We start from the raw sequence: 6,451 nt of genomic DNA, 5'->3' as shown, positions 1-6,451 counted from the left end.
CTTTGTTTCAGGCAGGCATAGAGTTGGATTGATTGAATTCCTTGCATTGCCGAATTTAAGGCGATCATAAAGTTAGATTCGCAAACGATAACTCTATACCTGGTCATGAGCCCATGATAAATTTCAAACATTAGGTTGGTTGATATGCTACAAGACTCTAAGAAGCTAGAGGTCCATAGTTCATGGTGATCACTAATTAAAAAAATGAAAAAATATGTTTTTTAGTCCCTATATTTTCACTTTTTCTTGTTTAGTGCATGAAATTTTATTAAAAGCGTGTTTTTAGTCCCTTCGGACATATTTTTCACGGACAACATAAATTTTGTTTGCTAGAATTGATTGTGAGGGTGATTTTATTTTATTTTTAAATTAAATACAATGACATGGATTTTTTTTTAAAAAAATTTTAAAATGTCTTTCCCAAACACTTTGAATCCTAATTTCTAACAACTCCATTCCTGATTTTATTTCCACCTTCATTCTTCAACAAGTTCGTGTTGCAAATTTATGATTTCACACCGTTCCTCATCGATATTTTTACATAGGAATTGTGGTTCAAAACTCACAACTTGTTCTTCACAACCAAGACGAAAGGAATGTGTTTGTGGAGAAAAATTATTGTTGTTGAAAGCGAGAACCAACAATAATCCATTTCCCATGAATTGACGTCATCTATGAAGAATATGTGTAGAGGGACTAAAAACATGTTTTTAATAAAATACAAGAACTAAATTAAATGATATGGAACTTCAAGGACTAAAAAAAAGCAAAAATACAAAAACAAATCATATTTATCCTTTAAATAATTGTTGCCCCAACAATGTGTAAATATTAACTTACAATGTCACTGGTGACAATTTTCAATAGGAAAATGATGAGCCGTCTGTAAAAAAGAAAGTGAAAATGTTTTTTTTTTCAATTATACCCTTACTTTACATTTAACTTTTAATTGATTTACACATTTATCATGAAAGTGAAAATGAAAAATAACTAATATACATTTTTTGTAGAGCATAAAGAGAAAGGGTAGAATAGGAAACTTAATAATTGTTTTACGAGAAAAGAAAAATAAATTATTGTATTTTTTTTTTGTCTATAAACAAAAGCCTTAAATGACACTTAAAAACGTACATATAGAAAAGAATCAAAACATAGAATAAAGTTTTTTTGATAGGCAATAAATTTCCATTATTAAATAAAGTAAACTTCAGCATAAGGCTAACATGAAAGTTTGTGGCAACATTTTCTCCAAACAGTATCAATATTTGTGTTACGTTAGGTGATTAAATCTCCTGGCGCAACATCCACGAATTAGGATCGATCCCTTGAATTTAAAATAATCTGACACTCACAAGGAAAATTTCAGACCCGAGGTTCATAATTCTGAGAATTGAATCTTCTAAACTGCACGTATCATATCATGTTCCTAGTGGCAGCATAGCATTGGAATACCAATTCTTTTAGTAGTAAAAAACATATCCCGGAAGCCACTGTATCACTGTATCTTCTTGTAAAACCAATTGAACCTCAACATACAATATGGCCTCAAAATAACACCACTAACAGTGCCAATGGAAATCAATACACTGCACACCATACCACCACACTCCAAGATGGCAAGGCTCAAACCGTGGAAATAACATCCGCATCACTCCTTCCAATGCTACTTGAATGACTGATGGACTAAAGAGAAAGGGTTGCACAACAGAAAGGAGATAATGAGCCCATTTGTTTAAGCTTCTTCTTTTTTTTTTAGTGTTTTTTAAATAAAATAAGTAATTTTCTATTTTTTGTGTTTGTTTAAATTGTTTTTTAAAAGTAATTTTCTGTCTTTTTTAAGAAACAAATCTTATATCTGCTTTTCAAAAAAATTTGTTTTCCTAAACTAGGGAGCGTGAGGGATGCTTTGGAGTAAACACATTGGGTTGAATTCTTCTTTGATGTCAAAGTAATACTTATGAATAGTCATCAACTCTTGGTAAAGGTAGAAGGTACGACCTATTAGGGCTAGGTTAGGCTCCGCTCCTCACTCGAGCTACCAACTTTTTTTTTTTTTTCATTCCTGATAACTAATCCGAGTCCTTGAGAGCTTAGACGTCAGCGGAAAACATCACTTTCATGAAAATTTTAAAAAAAGAATGTGATTTATGAGGTAATCGAGCATTTTTTCTTCTTTGTAATATCTGAAAAAAAAAATATTCTAATTCTATCCATTGAATGAATAATGGATCCATATCCTAAAAATAATGTTTTTGAATAAGCATGAGTAATCAAATGAAATAAAGCGGCTCAATAAGATAAGTTTAAACAAACTTAAGATTTTCAAACCCAAGAGAGATCGGCTTGACATATAATTTTTTGCCCCATGCAACTTGTCAAAGATTGTCGATCACACATTTCTTCTGTGCATTATTGTGAATGATTCATCATAGAACATTCTCCGTGAAGTGTAGAATTATGCCTGAGTATAATCACAATCTTGACAACCTTGCATCCAACTTTTTAAAATTAATTCTATTCAAATATTGAAAAAAGGTCAGTCATATGCCAGAGGTCCAATTACCACTTTCTAGAAAAATGTGGACTCATGACCGAATTTAGCGACCAAAAAATATTGGTAGCAAACAGCGACCAAGCCACCGACAACAATATTCACCGTTTGTACGTGCAAAACAGAAACTATTTTTGCGATCGAATTGATCAGTGACAACACTGTTATTCACTAATTTTTTGGCAGCGTGGTTTAAAATTTGAAAATTGTTTTACAGGAATTCTAGCAACTGATTTTGTGAACAATATTCAAACGCATAAGCTTGATGATTTCAGCCGCTAACAACCTGTTAGGTGATTTTTAACTACTACTACATGCTTTCTCCATGGACCTAGCCAAACAAACTCGAACAATATTCTAACTTTGGTAAAAAAAAAAAAAAGAAAATAAACCTTATTGTGGCCAAAGATACATAGGCATTATGCATTCATAAACTCATACTGGAAACAGATATAGAAATTGTGTTCTAATATATGAAAAAGCTAAATAGTTATAAGCTGTAAAGAACAATGCTAATGAATATAATAAAGTCTCAAGGAGTTAGGTATTAAGGAAGGGCTTAGATAGTTTGCGTGAGAGATAATACGTTTAAACCTCCTTGCTGCTATAACATATATCTTTAACGTCAAAATAGATGAAAATTCATCTATGAATTTCATACATGTATTCTGAAACATGTGTAGGTAGCTGAAACATTGACTTAAACCCACGAATAGATGAAATTGTTTCCACACCTGAAACACAAAATAGATGAAAATTCATACATGTATTCTGAAACATATTGTAGGTAACTGAAACATTGATTTAAATCCTTGAATTTCCCACATCTTCTACAGCTAATATCAGAAAGAACAGAAGAGAGATATCTGAAATTCTGAATTACTTCATGTATTGATTAATTTCTCTAAGAAGAATCAGAAGATACAATAGGTATATATTGAGGTGTGTTAACACTACAGTTAACAATACATCTAACACTAATCTATTTACTTTTTGATTAGTTAATTCCGTTTTACTTTTTGATCTATTAACCAATAGTAGCAACCAAGATGAGATAATTAGACTGAAATCATATGTATAAACCTAATGCTTTTGAAGATTTATGTGGATGATGACTATGAAATTATATGTTACAAACTGTTTCGAAATTGAAAACCTGAAATTATGTGTTACACACTGGTTCGAAAGATTTCCTTTGTTACAAACTACACCATGCATAAACTATGCCATGTTTGATCCTTTTCTATGAGTTGCTCAAAATTGATCCACTTTAAAAAAGAGAACACAGAGGGTTTTTCATGCTAAACCACACACACACACACATATACATATATATATATATATATATATATATATATATATATATATATATATATATATATATATATATATATATATATATATATACATATATGCTTGTGCTCTGTAAGTTAAACAATTAACCTCAATACAATAAGAATCACAAACTGATTTCAAAGTTCTCATAAAAAAGTACAAAGAAGATTGACACAGCGGGGTAAGAGTGTAACCCAAGGTCTTGAAAATCAGTCCACGATTGCTATTTTTACCACTATGTCAAGGTTTTTTTACTCACTAGACTGCATTGCAATTGGCGACCACAATTGTGGTCGCTACTTGCTAGCCAGTAAATTCTCACAATGACAAGGTTCGTGATGAAAATGCGACTGCAGTTTAAGTGTAGTGTTGAGTTTTATATTTTAATTAATCAACTAATGGAAGCAAAGTAAGGCAAATAACTCATTCTCCATTGTTGTGTTTTAAATAGGAAAAAACTTAGATACGGCATTTTAAGTGTTATTTTTTCCTATTCTCCAATCAGAATTAGAGTTTTACTCATAGTAAAAGTCTGCTTTAAAGATTACATAGATTATCAATGTGAAACTTCAAGTCTGATTGGTGAAAAATACAAACAAGTGTTCTAACATGCATGTTAAGCCTTCAAATTCAATATTAAAAGTATTCGATATATGAACACATGTTAAATCGTTTGAAGGAAAAGGTGTGGACGTGCATTTCATGAAATTACAGTCGTTCGATTTGGAGACGTAAAACTGACAATTGGGTCACCTCTTCCACTTTTTTTGCTTAGCTAGGTTCATCAGCATGATATCTTCACTCTCAGTCTAGTTTGTTGGGATTTTGTGACTCCAACAGCATGTGGTTGAAGGAGTCAAATCAGTTAAATAAAGACATGTTCCTATGCTATATTTTAGGAGGATTTTATGCATGGTTTAGTTAATTAGCTTAGCAAATATCTCTCAAGTTTGTTTACATTTTTGTTTTTAATCTGTAGTATAGATATTTGTTGTTTATGCTCAATAAAATTATCAGTTTCCTTTCATCTTCTTGTCTCTTATACTTTAAATCCTACAAATTGGTATCAGAGCAATAAGGTATCTTACGGGATCTGTGATATAACCCACAAACACCTACAACCACCAAATAGCCCCCACACATAAGATGGAATCTGAAACCTCCTTTACTACCATTTCTGTACCCGTATTTGATGGACTAAACTATCAAATGTGGGCTGTCAAAATGGAAGCATATCTTGATGCTAACGATGTATGGGAAGCAGTAGAAGAGGACTACGAAGTTCCTCCTTTGCCAAATAATCCCACTGTTGCCCAAATGAAAAGTCACAAAGAAAGGAGGCTTCGAAAGTCCAAAGCTAAATCAATTTTGTTCACAGTTGTATCTCCAGTCATTTTCAACAGAATAATGACGATGAAAACGGCACACAAAATCTGGAATTTTTTGAAGGAAGAGTATGAAGGCAGTGAGAAAATCAAAGGAATGCAAGCTTTGAATCTGATTCGAGAACTTGAGATGCAGAGGGTGAAAGATTCGGAGACAATCAAAGATTATGCGGACAAGCTTCTCGGCATTGCAAACAAAATACGTCTTCTTGGCACTGAAATTCCTGACTCTCGAATTGTTCAAAAAATACTTGTAACAATTCCAGAAAAATATGAAGCCACATTGACTTCCTTGGAGAACTCAAAAGATCTTTCTACTATCACCTTGGCAGAGCTTTTGACCGCACTTCAGGCTCCGGAACAAAGAAGACTCATGAGACAAGAAGGTACTACTGAAGGGGCTTTGGTAGCTAAATCACTGGACAAAAAAAAGAAGGGCAAGTCAGGAAGTTTCAACCACAAAAATGGTAGCAAATCCTCTCATGATTTTCCATCATGTCCTTTTGGTAAAAAAAACAATCATCTACAGACGAAGTGTTGATGGAGGCCAGATGTGAAATGCCATAAATGTGGACAATTAGGGCATGTGGAGAAAATTTGCAAATCATCACAAAAACAAGAGAATGTACAAGCTGCTGTTGAAGAGGTGGATGAAGAAGAACTTTTTGTTGTTTCTTGCTTTGTTACCGCAAGATCAACAGAAAGTTGGCTAATTGATAGTGGGTGCACGAACCACATGACTTACGATCAAGAATTATTCAAAGATCTTGATGCAACCTACAACACAAATATCAGAATTGGAAACGGAGAAAAAATAGCAGTGAAAGGAAAAGGAACCATCGTGATCGAGGGTTGCACAGGTCTAAAATTAATTCCTGATGTTCTATACATTCCTGAAATTAACCAAAACTTGTTGAGTGTCGGCCAACTTCTAGAGAAAGGCTATAAAGTTCTATTTGAAGATAAAAGTTGCATGATTAAAGATTCAGATAATAAAGAATTATTCAGAGTTCAAATGAAAGGCAAAAGCTTTGCCTTGAATTTGATTGATGAAGAGCAGCTTGTTGTGCACAAGGTTGAAGACAACACGCTGGTTTGGCATAAAAGGATGGGTCATTTTCATCATGGCGCTTTGCTCTATTTGAGGAAGAATGATCTTGTACAAGGGCTGCCTGAATTG

This window comes from Glycine soja, chromosome 9 (genome assembly GCF_004193775.1).
Source record: "Glycine soja cultivar W05 chromosome 9, ASM419377v2, whole genome shotgun sequence".
In the NCBI taxonomy this organism is placed as follows: Eukaryota; Viridiplantae; Streptophyta; class Magnoliopsida; order Fabales; family Fabaceae; genus Glycine; species Glycine soja.
This window is presented reverse-complemented; position numbering follows the sequence as displayed.